Source organism: Mixophyes fleayi, chromosome 10, assembly GCF_038048845.1.
Source record: "Mixophyes fleayi isolate aMixFle1 chromosome 10, aMixFle1.hap1, whole genome shotgun sequence".
In the NCBI taxonomy this organism is placed as follows: Eukaryota; Metazoa; Chordata; class Amphibia; order Anura; family Limnodynastidae; genus Mixophyes; species Mixophyes fleayi.
The window spans coordinates 66,477,363-66,495,985 of NC_134411.1; the positions used below are offsets into that span (position 1 = coordinate 66,477,363).

The 18,623-nt window shown below is 34.5% G+C and overlaps 7 non-coding genes across 7 annotated transcripts; all 7 read right to left on the reverse strand.

Moving 5' to 3' along the window:
• Positions 1-2,529: 2,529 nt before the first annotated feature.
• Positions 2,530-2,601, reverse strand: TRNAD-GUC (transfer RNA aspartic acid (anticodon GUC)). Its single transcript has one exon. It is a non-coding gene; the product is annotated as a tRNA-Asp (tRNA).
• A 2,750-nt stretch (positions 2,602-5,351) lies between these two features.
• TRNAD-GUC (transfer RNA aspartic acid (anticodon GUC)) lies at positions 5,352-5,423 on the reverse strand. The gene has a single exon. It is a non-coding gene; the product is annotated as a tRNA-Asp (tRNA).
• An 870-nt stretch (positions 5,424-6,293) lies between these two features.
• Positions 6,294-6,365, reverse strand: TRNAD-GUC (transfer RNA aspartic acid (anticodon GUC)). The gene has a single exon. It is a non-coding gene; the product is annotated as a tRNA-Asp (tRNA).
• Positions 6,366-8,183: 1,818 nt separating this feature from the next.
• Positions 8,184-8,255, reverse strand: TRNAD-GUC (transfer RNA aspartic acid (anticodon GUC)). The gene has a single exon. It is a non-coding gene; the product is annotated as a tRNA-Asp (tRNA).
• A 2,754-nt stretch (positions 8,256-11,009) lies between these two features.
• On the reverse strand, positions 11,010-11,081 carry TRNAD-GUC (transfer RNA aspartic acid (anticodon GUC)). The gene has a single exon. It is a non-coding gene; the product is annotated as a tRNA-Asp (tRNA).
• A 3,696-nt stretch (positions 11,082-14,777) lies between these two features.
• Positions 14,778-14,849, reverse strand: TRNAD-GUC (transfer RNA aspartic acid (anticodon GUC)). Its single transcript has one exon. It is a non-coding gene; the product is annotated as a tRNA-Asp (tRNA).
• Positions 14,850-18,551: 3,702 nt separating this feature from the next.
• On the reverse strand, positions 18,552-18,623 carry TRNAD-GUC (transfer RNA aspartic acid (anticodon GUC)). Its single transcript has one exon. It is a non-coding gene; the product is annotated as a tRNA-Asp (tRNA).

The following is an 18,623-nucleotide window of genomic DNA, read 5'->3' on the forward strand; positions in this document are numbered from 1 at the left end:
AGAGAGTGTAAGATTAAGCTAAAGCAGTATTTTCCTGGCACAGTATATATTTGCCCACTGTTTTTTGGGTTTTTGTCAGGAGACACTCCTGTACAGTCATGCATGGATAATCTGCTACACTACAATATGACTCGAAGGACATTTTATGAAATTAATGCTCCAAAACATTTAAAAAAGATGTTTCTTATCCCTTTCAAGAAATATATTTAGCTATATTTTCCTGCATATTTTTATCTCTTTTTATGCATAATAATGGCTTGCTTTAATTCTGTTACCTTTTGCCATTAACACTCATTAAAAATGCCCTGCTAAATGACGTAAAACAACTGACACAAAATATTGTGGCACAGAGGACAATAGTATATGTTTTCTAAAATTGGGAATTTTTTATGTTTTTGGCTAATCTAAAGTGTTTGTTAATCACCTGATAAATTAAATTTTTGGCCAAAATGATTTTTTCTAAATGACTTTAAAAGAAAGTGTACATAAACTATGAATGTGGGCAAAAAAGGTAAGTTGTATTTAAACTAAGGTTAATGCATAAATATTACTGTCTTTTCCTGCATCACGGCAGGAAATAATCGTACTAGCATGCAACACTTCCCACAAGTGCTTATGTTACAGAAAAAATAAAAAATGTTAAGGACTCCCCGTCGGGGAATCGAACCCCGGTCTCCCACGTGACAGGCAGGGATACTCACCACTATACTAACGAGGAATAACTTGACATGTGATTTTGGGAAAACTCCCTCCAATGGGGAGATTTTAATGCCATCTCTGCCGCTAATCAGAAGATGCACAACTTAAATTAACATTTTGCTGAATGGTAAGCTACTTTGCTTGATGCAAAAGTAAACAAAAATGTGTAGTTAGCGGGATTGTTGCCAAACAGAGAGAACTGAAAAAAAACATAGACTGCATTATTTACATGACCTTGAGTAGAGAGAGTGTAAGATTAAGCTAAAGCAGTATTTTCCTGGCACAGTATATATTTGCCAGCTGTTTTTCGGGTTTTCGTCAGGAGACACTCCTGACCAGTCATGCATGGATAATCTGCTACACTACAATATGACTCGAAGGACATTTTATGAAATTAATGCTCTAAAACATTTCAAAAAGATGTTTCTTATCCCTTTCAAGAAATATATTTAGCTATATTTTCCTGCATATTTTTATCTCTTTTTATGCATAATAATGGCTTGCTTTAATTCTGTTACCTTTTGCCATTAACACTCATTAAAAATGCCCCGCTAAATGACGTAAAACAACTGACACAAAATATTGTGGCACAGAGGACAATAGTATATGTTTTCTAAAATTGGGAATTTTTTATGTTTTTGGCTAATCTAAAGTGTTTGTTAATCACCTGATAAATTAAATATTTGGCCAAAATGATTTTTTCTAAATGACTTTAAAAGAAAGTGTACATAAACTATGAATGTGGGCAAAAAAGGTAAGTTGTATTTAAACTAAGGTTAATGCATAAATATTACTGTCTTTTCCTGCATCACGGCAGGAAATAATCGTACTAGCATGCAACACTTCCCACAAGTGCTTATGTTACAGAAAAAATAAAAATTGTTAAGGACTCCCCGTCAAGGAATCGAACCCCGGTCTCCCGCGTGACAGGCGGGGATACTCACCACTATACTAACGAGGAACAACTTGACATGCGTTTTTGGGAAAACTCCCTCCAATGGGGAGATTTAAATGCCATCTCTGCCGCTAATCAGAAGATGTACAACTTAAATCAACATTTTGCTGAATGGTAAGCTGCTTTGCTTGATGCAAAAGTAAAAAAAAATGTGTAGTTAGCGGGATTGTTGCCAAACAGAGAGAATTGAAAAAAACATAGACTGCATTATTTACATGACCCTGAGTAAAGAGAGTGTAAGATTAAGCTAAAGCAGTATTTTCCTGGCAAAGTATATATTTGCCCACTGTTTTTTGGGTTTTCGTCAGGAGACACTCCTGTACAGTCATGCATGGATAATCTGCTACACTACAATATGACTCGAAGGACATTTTATGAAATTAATGCTCCAAAACATTTCAAAAAGATGTTTCTTATCCCTTTCAAGAAATATATTTAGCTATATTTTCCTGCATATTTTTATATCTTTTTATGCATAATAATGGCTTGCTTTAATTCTGTTACCTTTTGCCATTAACACTCATTAAAAATGCCCTGCTAAATGACGTAAAACAACTGACACAAAATATTGTGGCACAGAGGACAATAGTATATGTTTTCTAAAATTGGGAATTTTTTATGTTTTTGGCTAATCTAAAGTGTTTGTTAATCACCTGATAAATTAAATTTTTGGCCAAAATGATTTTTTCTAAATGACTTTAAAAGAAAGTGTACATAAACTATGAATGTGGGCAAAAAAGGTAAGTTGTATTTAAACTAAGGTTAATGCATAAATATTACTGTCTTTTCCTGCATCACGGCAGGAAATAATCGTACTAGCATGCAACACTTCCCACAAGTGCTTATGTTACAGAAAAAATAAAAAATGTTAAGGACTCCCCGTCGGGGAATCGAACCCCGGTCTCCCACGTGACAGGCGGGGATACTCACCACTATACTAACGAGGAATAACTTGACATGTGTTTTTGGGAAAACTCTCCAATGGTGAGATTTTAATGCCATCTCTGCCGCTAATCAGAAGATGCACAACTTAAATTAACATTTTGCTGAATGGTAAGCTGCTTTGCTTGATGCAAAAGTAAACAAAAATGTGTAGTTAGCGGGATTGTTGCCAAACAGAGAGAATTGAAAAAAAACATAGACTGCATTATTTACATGACCTTGAGTAGAGAGAGTGTAAGATTAAGCTAAAGCAGTATTTTCCTGGCACAGTATATATTTGCCCACTGTTTTTTGGGTTTTCGTCAGGAGACACTCCTGTACAGTCATGCATGGATAATCTGCTACACTACAATATGACTCGAAGGACATTTTATGAAATTAATGCTCCAAAACATTTCAAAAAGATGTTTCTTATCCCTTTCAAGAAATATATTTAGCTATATTTTCCTGCATATTTTTATCTCTTTTTATGCATAATAATGGCTTGCTTTAATTCTGTTACCTTTTGCCATTAACACTCATTAAAAATGCCCTGCTAAATGACGTAAAACAACTGACACAAAATATTGTGGCACAGAGGACAATAATATATGTTTTCTAAAATTGGGAATTTTTTATGTTTTTGGCTAATCTAAAGTGTTTGTTAATCACCTGATAAATTAAATTTTTGGCCAAAATGATTTTTTCTAAATGACTTTAAAAGAAAGTGTACATAAACTATGAATGTGGGCAAAAAAGGTAAGTTGTATTTAAACTAAGGTTAATGCATAAATATTACTGTCTTTTCCTGCATCACGGCAGGAAATAATCGTACTAGCATGCAACACTTCCCACAAGTGCTTATGTTACTGAAAAAATAAAAAATGTTAAGGACTCCCCGTCGGGGAATCGAACCCCAGTCTCCCACGTGACAGGCGGGGATACTCACCACTATACTAACGAGGAATAACTTGACATGTGTTTTTGGGAAAACTCCCTCCAATGGGGAGATTTTAATGCCATCTCTGCCGCTAATCAGAAGATGCACAACTTAAATTAACATTTTGCTGAATGGTAAGCTACTTTGCTTGATGCAAAAGTAAACAAAAATGTGTAGTTAGCGGGATTGTTGCCAAACAGAGAGAACTGAAAAAAAACATAGACTGCATTATTTACATGACCTTGAGTAGAGAGAGTGTAAGATTAAGCTAAAGCAGTATTTTCCTGGCACAGTATATATTTGCCAGCTGTTTTTCGGGTTTTCGTCAGGAGACACTCCTGTACAGTCATGCATGGATAATCTGCTACACTACAATATGACTCGAAGGACATTTTATGAAATTAATGCTCTAAAACATTTCAAAAAGATGTTTCTTATCCCTTTCAAGAAATATATTTAGCTATATTTTCCTGCATATTTTTATCTCTTTTAATGCATAATAATGGCTTGCTTTAATTCTGTTACCTTTTGCCATTAACACTCATTAAAAATGCATGCTAAATGACGTAAAACAACTGACACAAAATATTGTGGCACAGAGGACAATAGTATATGTTTTCTAAAATTCGGAATTTTTTATGTTTTTGGTTAATCTAAAGTGTTTGTTAATCACCTGATAAATTAAATTTTTGGCCAAAATGATTTTTTCTAAATGACTTTAAAAGAAAGTGTACATAAACTATGAATGTGGGCAAAAAAGGTAAGTTGTATTTAAACTAAGGTTAATGCATAAATATTACTGTCTTTTCCTGCATCACGGCAGGAAATAATCGTACTAGCATGCAACACTTCCCACAAGTGCTTATGTTACAGAAAAAATAAAAATTGTTAAGGACTCCCCGTCAGGGAATCGAACCCCGGTCTCCCGCGTGACAGGTGGGGATACTCACCACTATACTAACGAGGAACAACTTGACATGTGTTTTTGGGAAAACTCCCTCCAATGGGGAGATTTAAATGCCATCTCTGCCGCTAATCAGAAGATGTACAACTTAAATCAACATTTTGCTGAATGGTAAGCTGCTTTGCTTGATGCAAAAGTAAAAAAAAATGTGTAGTTAGCGGGATTGTTGCCAAACAGAGAGAATTGAAAAAAACATAGACTGCATTATTTACATGACCCTGAGTAAAGAGAGTGTAAGATTAAGCTAAAGCAGTATTTTCCTGGCACAGTATATATTTGCCAGCTGTTTTTCGGGTTTTCGTCAGGAGACACTCCTGTACAGTCATGCATGGATAATCTGCTACACTACAATATGACTCGAAGGACATTTTATGAAATTAATGCTGAAAAACATTTCAAAAAGATGTTTCTTATCCCTTTCAAGAAATATATTTAGCTATATTTTCTTGCATATTTTTATATCTTTTTATGCATAATAATGGCTTGCTTTAATTCTGTTACCTTTTGCCATTAACACTCATTAAAAATGCCCTGCTAAATGACGTAAAACAACTGACACAAAATATTATGGCACAGAGGACAATAGTATATGTTTTCTAAAATTGGGAATTTTTTATGTTTTTGGCTAATCTAAAGTGTTTGTTAATCACCTGATAAATTAAATTTTTGGCCAAAATGATTTTTTCTAAATGACTTTAAAAGAAAGTGTACATAAACTATGAATGTGGGCAAAAAAGGTAAGTTGTATTTAAACTAAGGTTAATGCATAAATATTACTGTCTTTTCCTGCATCACGGCAGGAAATAATCATACTAGCATGCAACACTTCCCACAAGTGCTTATGTTACTGAAAAAATAAAAAATGTTAAGGACTCCCCGTCGGGGAATCGAACCCCGGTCTCCCACGTGACAGGCGGGGATACTCACCACTATACTAACGAGGAATAACTTGACATGTGTTTTTGGGAAAACTCCCTCCAATGGGGAGATTTTAATGCCATCTCTGCCGCTAATCAGAAGATGCACAACTTAAATTAACATTTTGCTGAATGGTAAGCTACTTTGCTTGATGCAAAAGTAAACAAAAATGTGTAGTTAGCGGGATTGTTGCCAAACAGAGAGAACTGAAAAAAAACATAGACTGCATTATTTACATGACCTTGAGTAGAGAGAGTGTAAGATTAAGCTAAAGCAGTATTTTCCTGGCACAGTATATATTTGCCAGCTGTTTTTCGGGTTTTCGTCAGGAGACACTCCTGTACAGTCATGCATGGATAATCTGCTACACTACAATATGACTCGAAGGACATTTTATGAAATTAATGCTCTAAAACATTTCAAAAAGATGTTTCTTATCCCTTTCAAGAAATATATTTAGCTATATTTTCCTGCATATTTTTATCTCTTTTTATGCATAATAATGGCTTGCTTTAATTCTGTTACCTTTTGCCATTAACACTCATTAAAAATGCCCTGCTAAATGACGTAAAACAACTGACACAAAATATTGTGGCACAGAGGACAATAGTATATGTTTTCTAAAATTGGGAATTTTTTATGTTTTTGGCTAATCTAAAGTGTTTGTTAATCACCTGATAAATTAATTTTTTGGCCAAAATGATTTTTTCTAAATGACTTTAAAAGAACGTGTACATAAACTATGAATGTGGGCAAAAAAGGTAAGTTGTATTTAAACTAAGGTTAATGCATAAATATTACTGTCTTTTCCTGCATCACGGCAGGAAATAATCGTACTAGCATGCAACACTTCCCACAAGTGCTTATGTTACAGAAAAAATAAAAAATGTTAAGGACTCCCCGTCGGGGAATCGAACCCCGGTCTCCCGCGTGACAGGCGGGGATACTCACCACTATACTAACGAGGAATAACTTGACATGTGTTTTTGGGAAAACTCCCTCCAATGGGGAGATTTTAATGCCATCTCTGCCGCTAATCAGAAGATGCACAACTTAAATTAACATTTTGCTGAATGGTAAGCTACTTTGCTTGATGCAAAAGTAAACAAAAATGTGTAGTTAGCGGGATTGTTGCCAAACAGAGAGAATTGAAAAAAAACATAGACTGCATTATTTACATGACCTTGAGTAGAGAGAGTGTAAGATTAAGCTAAAGCAGTATTTTCCTGGCACAGTATATATTTGCCAGCTGTTTTTCGGGTTTTCGTCATGAGACACTCCTGTATAGTCATGCATGGATAATCTGCTACACTACAATATGACTCGAAGGACATTTTATGAAATTAATGCTCTAAAACATTTCAAAAAGATGTTTCTTATCCCTTTCAAGAAATATATTTAGCTATATTTTCCTGCATATTGTTATCCCTTTTTATGCATAATAATGGCTTGCTTTAATTCTGTTACCTTTTGCCATTAACACTGATTAAATATGCCCTGCTAAATGACGTAAAACAACTGACACAAAATATTTTGTCACAGAGGACAATAGTATATGTTTTATAAAATTGGGAATTTTTAATGTTTTTAGCTAATCTAAAGTGTTTGTTAATCACCTGATAAATTACATTTTTGGCCAAAATGATTTTTTCTAAATGACTTTAAAAGAAAGTGTACATAAACTATGAATGTGGGCAAAAAAGGTAAGTTGTATTTAAACTAAGGTTAATGCATAAATATTACTGTCTTTTCCTGCATCACGGCAGAAAATAATTGTACTAGCATGCAACACTTCCCACAAGTGCTTATGTTACAGAAAAAATAAAAATTGTTAAGGACTCCCTGTCAGGGAATCGAACCCCGGTCTCCCACGTGACAGGCAGGGATACTCACCACTATACTAAAGAGGAATAACTTGACATATTGACATGTGTTTTTGGGAAAACTCTCCAATGGGGAGATTTTAATGCCATCTCTGCCGCTAATCAGAAGATGCACAACTTAAATTAACATTTTGCTGAATGGTAAGCTACTTTGCTTGATGCAAAAGTAAACAAAAATGTGTAGTTAGCGGGATTGTTGCCAAAAAGAGAGAACTGAAAAAAAACATAGACTGCATTATTTACATGACCTTGAGTAGAGAGAGTGTAAGATTAAGCTAAAGCAGTATTTTCCTGGAACAGTATATATTTGCCCACTGTTTTTTGGGTTTTCGTCAGGAGACACTCCTGTACAGTCATGCATGGATAATCTGCTACACTACAATATGACTCGAAGGACATTTTATGAAATTAATGCTCCAAAACATTTCAAAAAGATGTTTCTTATCCCTTTCAAGAAATATATTTAGCTATATTTTCCTGCATATTTTTATCTCTTTTTATGCATAATAATGGCTTGCTTTAATTCTGTTACCTTTTGCCATTAACACTCATTAAAAATGCCCTGCTAAATTACGTAAAACAACTGACACAAAATATTGTGGCACAGAGGACAATAGTATATGTTTTCTAAAATTGGGAATTTTTTATGTTTTTTGCTAATCTAAAGTGTTTGTTAATCACCTGATAAATTAAATTTTTGGCCAAAATGATTTTTTCTAAATGACTTTAAAAGAAAGTGTACATAAACTATGAATGTGGGCAAAAAAGGTAAGTTGTATTTAAACTAAGGTTAATGCATAAATATTACTGTCTTTTCCTGCATCACGGCAGGAAATAATCGTACTAGCATGCAACACTTCCCACAAGTGCTTATGTTACTGAAAAAATAAAAAATGTTAAGGACTCCCCGTCGGGGAATCGAACCCCGGTCTCCCACGTGACAGGCGGGGATACTCACCGCTATACTAACGAGGAATAACTTGACATGTGTTTTTGGGAAAACTCCCTCCAATGGGGAGATTTTAATGCCATCTCTGCCGCTAATCAGAAGATGCACAACTTAAATTAACATTTTGCTGAATGGTAAGCTACTTTGTTTGATGCAAAAGTAAACAAAAATGTGTAGTTAGCGGGATTGTTGCCAAACAGAGAGAACTGAAAAAAAACATAGACTGCATTATTTACATGACCTTGAGTAGAGAGAGTGTAAGATTAAGCTAAAGCAGTATTTTCCTGGCACAGTATATATTTGCCAGCTGTTTTTCGGGTTTTCGTCAGGAGACACTCCTGTACAGTCATGCATGGATAATCTGCTACACTACAATATGACTCGAAGGACATTTTATGAAATTAATGCTCTAAAACATTTCAAAAAGATGTTTCTTATCCCTTTCAAGAAATATATTTAGCTATATTTTCCTGCATATTTTTATCTCTTTTTATGCATAATAATGGCTTGCTTTAATTCTGTTACCTTTTGCCATTAACACTCATTAAAAATGCCCTGCTAAATGACGTAAAACAACTGACACAAAATATTGTGGCACAGAGGACAATAGTATATGTTTTCTAAAATTGGGAATTTTTTATGTTTTTGGCTAATCTAAAGTGTTTGTTAATCACCTGATAAATTAAATTTTTGGCCAAAATGATTTTTTCTAAATGACTTTAAAAGAAAGTGTACATAAACTATGAATGTGGGCAAAAAAGGTAAGTTGTATTTAAACTAAGGTTAATGCATAAATATTACTGTCTTTTCCTGCATCACGGCAGGAAATAATCGTACTAGCATGCAACACTTCCCACAAGTGCTTATGTTACAGAAAAAATAAAAATTGTTAAGGACTCCCCGTCAGGGAATCGAACCCCGGTCTCCCACGTGACAGGCAGGGATACTCACCACTATACTAACGAGGAATAACTTGACATGTGTTTTTGGGAAAACTCCCTCCAATGGGGTGATTTTAATGCCATCTCTGCCGCTAATCAGAAGATGCACAACTTAAATTAACATTTTGCTGAATGGTAAGCTACTTTGCTTGATGCAAAAGTAAACAAAAATGTGTAGTTAGCGGGATTGTTGCCAAAAAGAGAGAACTGAAAAAAAACATAGACTGCATTATTTACATGACCTTGAGTAGAGAGAGTGTAAGATTAAGCTAAAGCAGTATTTTCCTGGCACAGTATATATTTGCCAGCTGTTTTTCGGGTTTTCGTCAGGAGACACTCCTGTACAGTCATGCATGGATAATCTGCTACACTACAATATGACTCGAAGGACATTTTATGAAATTAATGCTCCAAAACATTTCAAAAAGATGTTTCTTATCCCTTTCAAGAAATATATTTAGCTATATTTTCCTGCATATTTTTATCTCTTTTTATGCATAATAATGGCTTGCTTTAATTCTGTTACCTTTTGCCATTAACACTCATTAAAAATGCCCTGCTAAATGACGTAAAACAACTGACACAAAATATTGTGGCACAGAGGACAATAGTATATGTTTTCTAAAATTGGGAATTTTTTATGTTTTTGGCTAATCTAAAGTGTTTGTTAATCACCTGATAAATTAAATTTTTGGCCAAAATGATTTTTTCTAAATGACTTTAAAAGAAAGTGTACATAAACTATGAATGTGGGCAAAAAAGGTAAGTTGTATTTAAACTAAGGTTAATGCATAAATATTACTGTCTTTTCCTGCATCACGGCAGGAAATAATCGTACTAGCATGCAACACTTCCCACAAGTGCTTATGTTACAGAAAAAATAAAAATTGTTAAGGACTCCCCGTCAGGGAATCGAACCCCGGTCTCCCACGTGACAGGCAGGGATACTCACCACTATACTAAAGAGGAATAACTTGACATGTGTTTTTGGGAAAACTCCCTCCAATGGGGTGATTTTAATGCCATCTCTGCCGCTAATCAGAAGATGCACAACTTAAATTAACATTTTGCTGAATGGTAAGCTACTTTGCTTGATGCAAAAGTAAACAAAAATGTGTAGTTAGCGGGATTGTTGCCAAAAAGAGAGAACTGAAAAAAAACATAGACTGCATTATTTACATGACCTTGAGTAGAGAGAGTGTAAGATTAAGCTAAAGCAGTATTTTCCTGGAACAGTATATATTTGCCCACTGTTTTTTGGGTTTTCGTCAGGAGACACTCCTGTACAGTCATGCATGGATAATCTGCTACACTACAATATGACTCGAAGGACATTTTATGAAATTAATGCTCCAAAACATTTCAAAAAGATGTTTCTTATCCCTTTCAAGAAATATATTTAGCTATATTTTCCTGCATATTTTTATCTCTTTTTATGCATAATAATGGCTTGCTTTAATTCTGTTACCTTTTGCCATTAACACTCATTAAAAATGCCCTGCTAAATTACGTAAAACAACTGACACAAAATATTGTGGCACAGAGGACAATAGTATATGTTTTCTAAAATTGGGAATTTTTTATGTTTTTTGCTAATCTAAAGTGTTTGTTAATCACCTGATAAATTAAATTTTTGGCCAAAATGATTTTTTCTAAATGACTTTAAAAGAAAGTGTACATAAACTATGAATGTGGGCAAAAAAGGTAAGTTGTATTTAAACTAAGGTTAATGCATAAATATTACTGTCTTTTCCTGCATCACGGCAGGAAATAATCGTACTAGCATGCAACACTTCCCACAAGTGCTTATGTTACTGAAAAAATAAAAAATGTTAAGGACTCCCCGTCGGGGAATCGAACCCCGGTCTCCCACGTGACAGGCGGGGATACTCACCGCTATACTAACGAGGAATAACTTGACATGTGTTTTTGGGAAAACTCCCTCCAATGGGGAGATTTTAATGCCATCTCTGCCGCTAATCAGAAGATGCACAACTTAAATTAACATTTTGCTGAATGGTAAGCTACTTTGTTTGATGCAAAAGTAAACAAAAATGTGTAGTTAGCGGGATTGTTGCCAAACAGAGAGAACTGAAAAAAAACATAGACTGCATTATTTACATGACCTTGAGTAGAGAGAGTGTAAGATTAAGCTAAAGCAGTATTTTCCTGGCACAGTATATATTTGCCAGCTGTTTTTCGGGTTTTCGTCAGGAGACACTCCTGTACAGTCATGCATGGATAATCTGCTACACTACAATATGACTCGAAGGACATTTTATGAAATTAATGCTCTAAAACATTTCAAAAAGATGTTTCTTATCCCTTTCAAGAAATATATTTAGCTATATTTTCCTGCATATTTTTATCTCTTTTTATGCATAATAATGGCTTGCTTTAATTCTGTTACCTTTTGCCATTAACACTCATTAAAAATGCCCTGCTAAATGACGTAAAACAACTGACACAAAATATTGTGGCACAGAGGACAATAGTATATGTTTTCTAAAATTGGGAATTTTTTATGTTTTTGGCTAATCTAAAGTGTTTGTTAATCACCTGATAAATTAAATTTTTGGCCAAAATGATTTTTTCTAAATGACTTTAAAAGAAAGTGTACATAAACTATGAATGTGGGCAAAAAAGGTAAGTTGTATTTAAACTAAGGTTAATGCATAAATATTACTGTCTTTTCCTGCATCACGGCAGGAAATAATCGTACTAGCATGCAACACTTCCCACAAGTGCTTATGTTACAGAAAAAATAAAAATTGTTAAGGACTCCCCGTCAGGGAATCGAACCCCGGTCTCCCACGTGACAGGCAGGGATACTCACCACTATACTAACGAGGAATAACTTGACATGTGTTTTTGGGAAAACTCCCTCCAATGGGGTGATTTTAATGCCATCTCTGCCGCTAATCAGAAGATGCACAACTTAAATTAACATTTTGCTGAATGGTAAGCTACTTTGCTTGATGCAAAAGTAAACAAAAATGTGTAGTTAGCGGGATTGTTGCCAAAAAGAGAGAACTGAAAAAAAACATAGACTGCATTATTTACATGACCTTGAGTAGAGAGAGTGTAAGATTAAGCTAAAGCAGTATTTTCCTGGCACAGTATATATTTGCCAGCTGTTTTTCGGGTTTTCGTCAGGAGACACTCCTGTACAGTCATGCATGGATAATCTGCTACACTACAATATGACTCGAAGGACATTTTATGAAATTAATGCTCCAAAACATTTCAAAAAGATGTTTCTTATCCCTTTCAAGAAATATATTTAGCTATATTTTCCTGCATATTTTTATCTCTTTTTATGCATAATAATGGCTTGCTTTAATTCTGTTACCTTTTGCCATTAACACTCATTAAAAATGCCCTGCTAAATGACGTAAAACAACTGACACAAAATATTGTGGCACAGAGGACTATAGTATATGTTTTCTAAAATTGGGAATTTTTTATGTTTTTGGCTAATCTAAAGTGTTTGTTAATCACCTGATAAATTAAATTTTTGGCCAAAATGATTTTTTCTAAATGACTTTAAAAGAAAGTGTACATAAACTATGAATGTGGGCAAAAAAGGTAAGTTGTATTTAAACTAAGGTTAATGCATAAATATTACTGTCTTTTCCTGCATCACGGCAGGAAATAATCGTACTAGCATGCAACACTTCCCACAAGTGCTTATGTTACAGAAAAAATAAAAATTGTTAAGGACTCCCCGTCAGGGAATCGAACCCCGGTCTCCCACGTGACAGGCAGGGATACTCACCACTATACTAACGAGGAATAACTTGACATGTGTTTTTGGGAAAACTCCCTCCAATGGGGTGATTTTAATGCCATCTCTGCCGCTAATCAGAAGATGCACAACTTAAATTAACATTTTGCTGAATGGTAAGCTACTTTGCTTGATGCAAAAGTAAACAAAAATGTGTAGTTAGCGGGATTGTTGCCAAAAAGAGAGAACTGAAAAAAAACATAGACTGCATTATTTACATGACCTTGAGTAGAGAGAGTGTAAGATTAAGCTAAAGCAGTATTTTCCTGGAACAGTATATATTTGCCCACTGTTTTTTGGGTTTTCGTCAGGAGACACTCCTGTACAGTCATGCATGGATAATCTGCTACACTACAATATGACTCGAAGGACATTTTATGAAATTAATGCTCCAAAACATTTCAAAAAGATGTTTCTTATCCCTTTCAAGAAATATATTTAGCTATATTTTCCTGCATATTTTTATCTCTTTTTATGCATAATAATGGCTTGCTTTAATTCTGTTACCTTTTGCCATTAACACTCATTAAAAATGCCCTGCTAAATGACGTAAAACAACTGACACAAAATATTGTGGCACAGAGGACAATAGTATATGTTTTCTAAAATTGGGAATTTTTTATGTTTTTGGCTAATCTAAAGTGTTTGTTAATCACCTGATAAATTAAATTTTTGGCCAAAATGATTTTTTCTAAATGACTTTAAAAGAAAGTGTACATAAACTATGAATGTGGGCAAAAAAGGTAAGTTGTATTTAAACTAAGGTTAATGCATAAATATTACTGTCTTTTCCTGCATCACGGCAGGAAATAATCGTACTAGCATGCAACACTTCCCACAAGTGCTTATGTTACAGAAAAAATAAAAATTGTTAAGGACTCCCCGTCAGGGAATCGAACCCCGGTCTCCCACGTGACAGGCAGGGATATTCACCACTATACTAACGAGGAATAACTTGACATGTGTTTTTGGGAAAACTCCCTCCAATGGGGTGATTTTAATGCCATCTCTGCCGCTAATCAGAAGATGCACAACTTAAATCAACATTTTGCTGAATGGTAAGCTGCTTTGCTTGATGCAAAAGTAAACAAAAATGTGTAGTTAGCGGGATTGTTGCCAAACAGAGAGAATTGAAAAAAAACATAGACTGCATTATTTACATGACCTTGAGTAGAGAGAGTGTAAGATTAAGCTAAAGCAGTATTTTCCTGGCACAGTATATATTTGCCCACTGTTTTTTGGGTTTTCGTCAGGAGACACTCCTGTACAGTCATGCATGGATAATCTGCTACACTACAATATGACTCGAAGGACATTTTATGAAATTAATGCTCCAAAACATTTCAAAAAGATGTTTCTTATCTCTTTCAAGAAATACATTTAGCTATATTTTCCTGCATATTTTTATCTCTTTTTATGCATAATAATGGCTTGCTTTAATTCTGTTACCTTTTGCCATTAACACTCATTAAAAATGCCCTGCTAAATGACGTAAAACAACTGACACAAAATATTGTGGCACAGAGGACAATAATATATGTTTTCTAAAATTGGGAATTTTTTATGTTTTTGGCTAATCTAAAGTGTTTGTTAATCACCTGATAAATTAAATTTTTGGCCAAAATGATTTTTTCTAAATGAATTTAAAAGAAAGTGTACATAAACTATGAATGTGGGCAAAAAAGGTAAGTTGTATTAAAACTAAGGTTAATGCATAAATATTACTGTCTTTTCCTGCATCACGGCAGGAAATAATCGTACTAGCATGCAACACTTCCCACAAGTGCTTATGTTACTGAAAAAATAAAAAATGTTAAGGACTCCCCGTCGGGGAATCGAACCCCGGTCTCCCACGTGACAGGCGGGGATACTCACCACTATACTAACGAGGAATAACTTGACATGTTGACATGTGTTTTTGGGAAAACTCTCCAATGGGGAGATTTTGATGCCATCTCTGCCGCTAATCAGAAGATGCACAACTTAAATTAACATTTTGCTGAATGGTAAGCTACTTTGCTTGATGCAAAAGTAAACAAAAATGTGTAGTTAGCGGGATTGTTGCCAAAAAGAGAGAACTGAAAAAAAACATAGACTGCATTATTTACATGACCTTGAGTAGAGAGAGTGTAAGATTAAGCTAAAGCAGTATTTTCCTGGAACAGTATATATTTGCCCACTGTTTTTTGGGTTTTCGTCAGGAGACACTCCTGTACAGTCATGCATGGATAATCTGCTACACTACAATATGACTCGAAGGACATTTTATGAAATTAATGCTCCAAAACATTTCAAAAAGATGTTTCTTATCCCTTTCAAGAAATATATTTAGCTATATTTTCCTGCATATTTTTATCTCTTTTTATGCATAATAATGGCTTGCTTTAATTCTGTTACCTTTTGCCATTAACACTCATTAAAAATGCCCTGCTAAATGACGTAAAACAACTGACACAAAATATTGTGGCACAGAGGACAATAGTATATGTTTTCTAAAATTGGGAATTTTTTATGTTTTTGGCTAATCTAAAGTGTTTGTTAATCACCTGATAAATTAAATTTTTGGCCAAAATGATTTTTTCTAAATGACTTTAAAAGAAAGTGTACATAAACTATGAATGTGGGCAAAAAAGGTAAGTTGTATTTAAACTAAGGTTAATGCATAAATATTACTGTCTTTTCCTGCATCACGGCAGGAAATAATCGTACTAGCATGCAACACTTCCCACAAGTGCTTATGTTACTGAAAAAATAAAAAATGTTAAGGACTCCCCGTCGGGGAATCGAACCCCGGTCTCCCACGTGACAGGCGGGGATACTCACCGCTATACTAATGAGGAATAACTTGACATGTGTTTTTGGGAAAACTCCCTCCAATGGGGAGATTTTAATGCCATCTCTGCCGCTAATCAGAAGATGCACAACTTAAATTAACATTTTGCTGAATGGTAAGCTACTTTGTTTGATGCAAAAGTAAACAAAAATGTGTAGTTAGCGGGATTGTTGCCAAACAGAGAGAACTGAAAAAAAACATAGACTGCATTATTTACATGACCTTGAGTAGAGAGAGTGTAAGATTAAGCTAAAGCAGTATTTTCCTGGCACAGTATATATTTGCCAGCTGTTTTTCGGGTTTTCGTCAGGAGACACTCCTGTACAGTCATGCATGGATAATCTGCTACACTACAATATGACTCGAAGGACATTTTATGAAATTAATGCTCTAAAACATTTCAAAAAGATGTTTCTTATCCCTTTCAAGAAATATATTTAGCTATATTTTCCTGCATATTTTTATCTCTTTTTATGCATAATAATGGCTTGCTTTAATTCTGTTACCTTTTGCCATTAACACTCATTAAAAATGCCCTGCTAAATGACGTAAAACAACTGACACAAAATATTGTGGCACAGAGGACAATAGTATATGTTTTCTAAAATTGGGAATTTTTTATGTTTTTGGCTAATCTAAAGTGTTTGTTAATCACCTGATAAATTAAATTTTTGGCCAAAATGATTTTTTCTAAATGACTTTAAAAGAAAGTGTACATAAACTATGAATGTGGGCAAAAAAGGTAAGTTGTATTTAAACTAAGGTTAATGCATAAATATTACTGTCTTTTCCTGCATCACGGCAGGAAATAATCGTACTAGCATGCAACACTTCCCACAAGTGCTTATGTTACAGAAAAAATAAAAATTGTTAAGGACTCCCCGTCAGGGAATCGAACCCCGGTCTCCCACGTGACAGGCAGGGATACTCACCACTATACTAACGAGGAATAACTTGACATGTGTTTTTGGGAAAACTCCCTCCAATGGGGTGATTTTAATGCCATCTCTGCCGCTAATCAGAAGATGCACAACTTAAATTAACATTTTGCTGAATGGTAAGCTACTTTGCTTGATGCAAAAGTAAACAAAAATGTGTAGTTAGCGGGATTGTTGCCAAAAAGAGAGAACTGAAAAAAAACATAGACTGCATTATTTACATGACCTTGAGTAGAGAGAGTGTAAGATTAAGCTAAAGCAGTATTTTCCTGGAACAGTATATATTTGCCCACTGTTTTTTGGGTTTTCGTCAGGAGACACTCCTGTACAGTCATGCATGGATAATCTGCTACACTACAATATGACTCGAAGGACATTTTATGAAATTAATGCTCCAAAACATTTCAAAAAGATGTTTCTTATCCCTTTCAAGAAATATATTTAGCTATATTTTCCTGCATATTTTTATCTCTTTTTATGCATAATAATGGCTTGCTTTAATTCTGTTACCTTTTGCCATTAACACTCATTAAAAATGCCCTGCTAAATGACGTAAAACAACTGACACAAAATATTGTGGCACAGAGGACAATAGTATATGTTTTCTAAAATTGGGAATTTTTTATGTTTTTGGCTAATCTAAAGTGTTTGTTAATCACCTGATAAATTAAATTTTTGGCCAAAATGATTTTTTCTAAATGACTTTAAAAGAAAGTGTACATAAACTATGAATGTGGGCAAAAAAGGTAAGTTGTATTTAAACTAAGGTTAATGCATAAATATTACTGTCTTTTCCTGCATCACGGCAGGAAATAATCGTACTAGCATGCAACACTTCCCACAAGTGCTTATGTTACAGAAAAAATAAAAATTGTTAAGGACTCCCCGTCAGGGAATCGAACCCCGGTCTCCCACGTGACAGGCAGGGATACTCACCACTATACTAACGAGGAATAACTTGACATGTGTTTTTGGGAAAACTCCCTCCAATGGGGTGATTTTAATGCCATCTCTGCCGCTAATCAGAAGATGCACAACTTAAATCAACATTTTGCTGAATGGTAAGCTGCTTTGCTTGATGCAAAAGTAAACAAAAATGTGTAGTTAGCGGGATTGTTGCCAAACAGAGAGAATTGAAAAAAAACATAGACTGCATTATTTACATGACCTTGAGTAGAGAGAGTGTAAGATTAAGCTAAAGCAGTATTTTCCTGGCACAGTATATATTTGCCCACTGTTTTTTGGGTTTTCGTCAGGAGACACTCCTGTACAGTCATGCATGGATAATCTGCTACACTACAATATGACTCGAAGGACATTTTATGAAATTAATGCTCCAAAACATTTCAAAAAGATGTTTCTTATCTCTTTCAAGAAATACATTTAGCTATATTTTCCTGCATATTTTTATCTCTTTTTATGCATAATAATGGCTTGCTTTAATTCTGTTACCTTTTGCCATTAACACTCATTAAAAATGCCCTGCTAAATGACGTAAAACAACTGACACAAAATATTGTGGCACAGAGGACAATAATATATGTTTTCTAAAATTGGGAATTTTTTATGTTTTTGGCTAATCTAAAGTGTTTGTTAATCACCTGATAAATTAAATTTTTGGCCAAAATGATTTTTTCTAAATGAATTTAAAAGAAAGTGTACATAAACTATGAATGTGGGCAAAAAAGGTAAGTTGTATTAAAACTAAGGTTAATGCATAAATATTACTGTCTTTTCCTGCATCACGGCAGGAAATAATCGTACTAGCATGCAACACTTCCCACAAGTGCTTATGTTACTGAAAAAATAAAAATTGTTAAGGACTCCCCGTCGGGGAATCGAACCCCGGTCTCCCACGTGACAGGCGGGGATACTCACCACTATACTAACGAGGA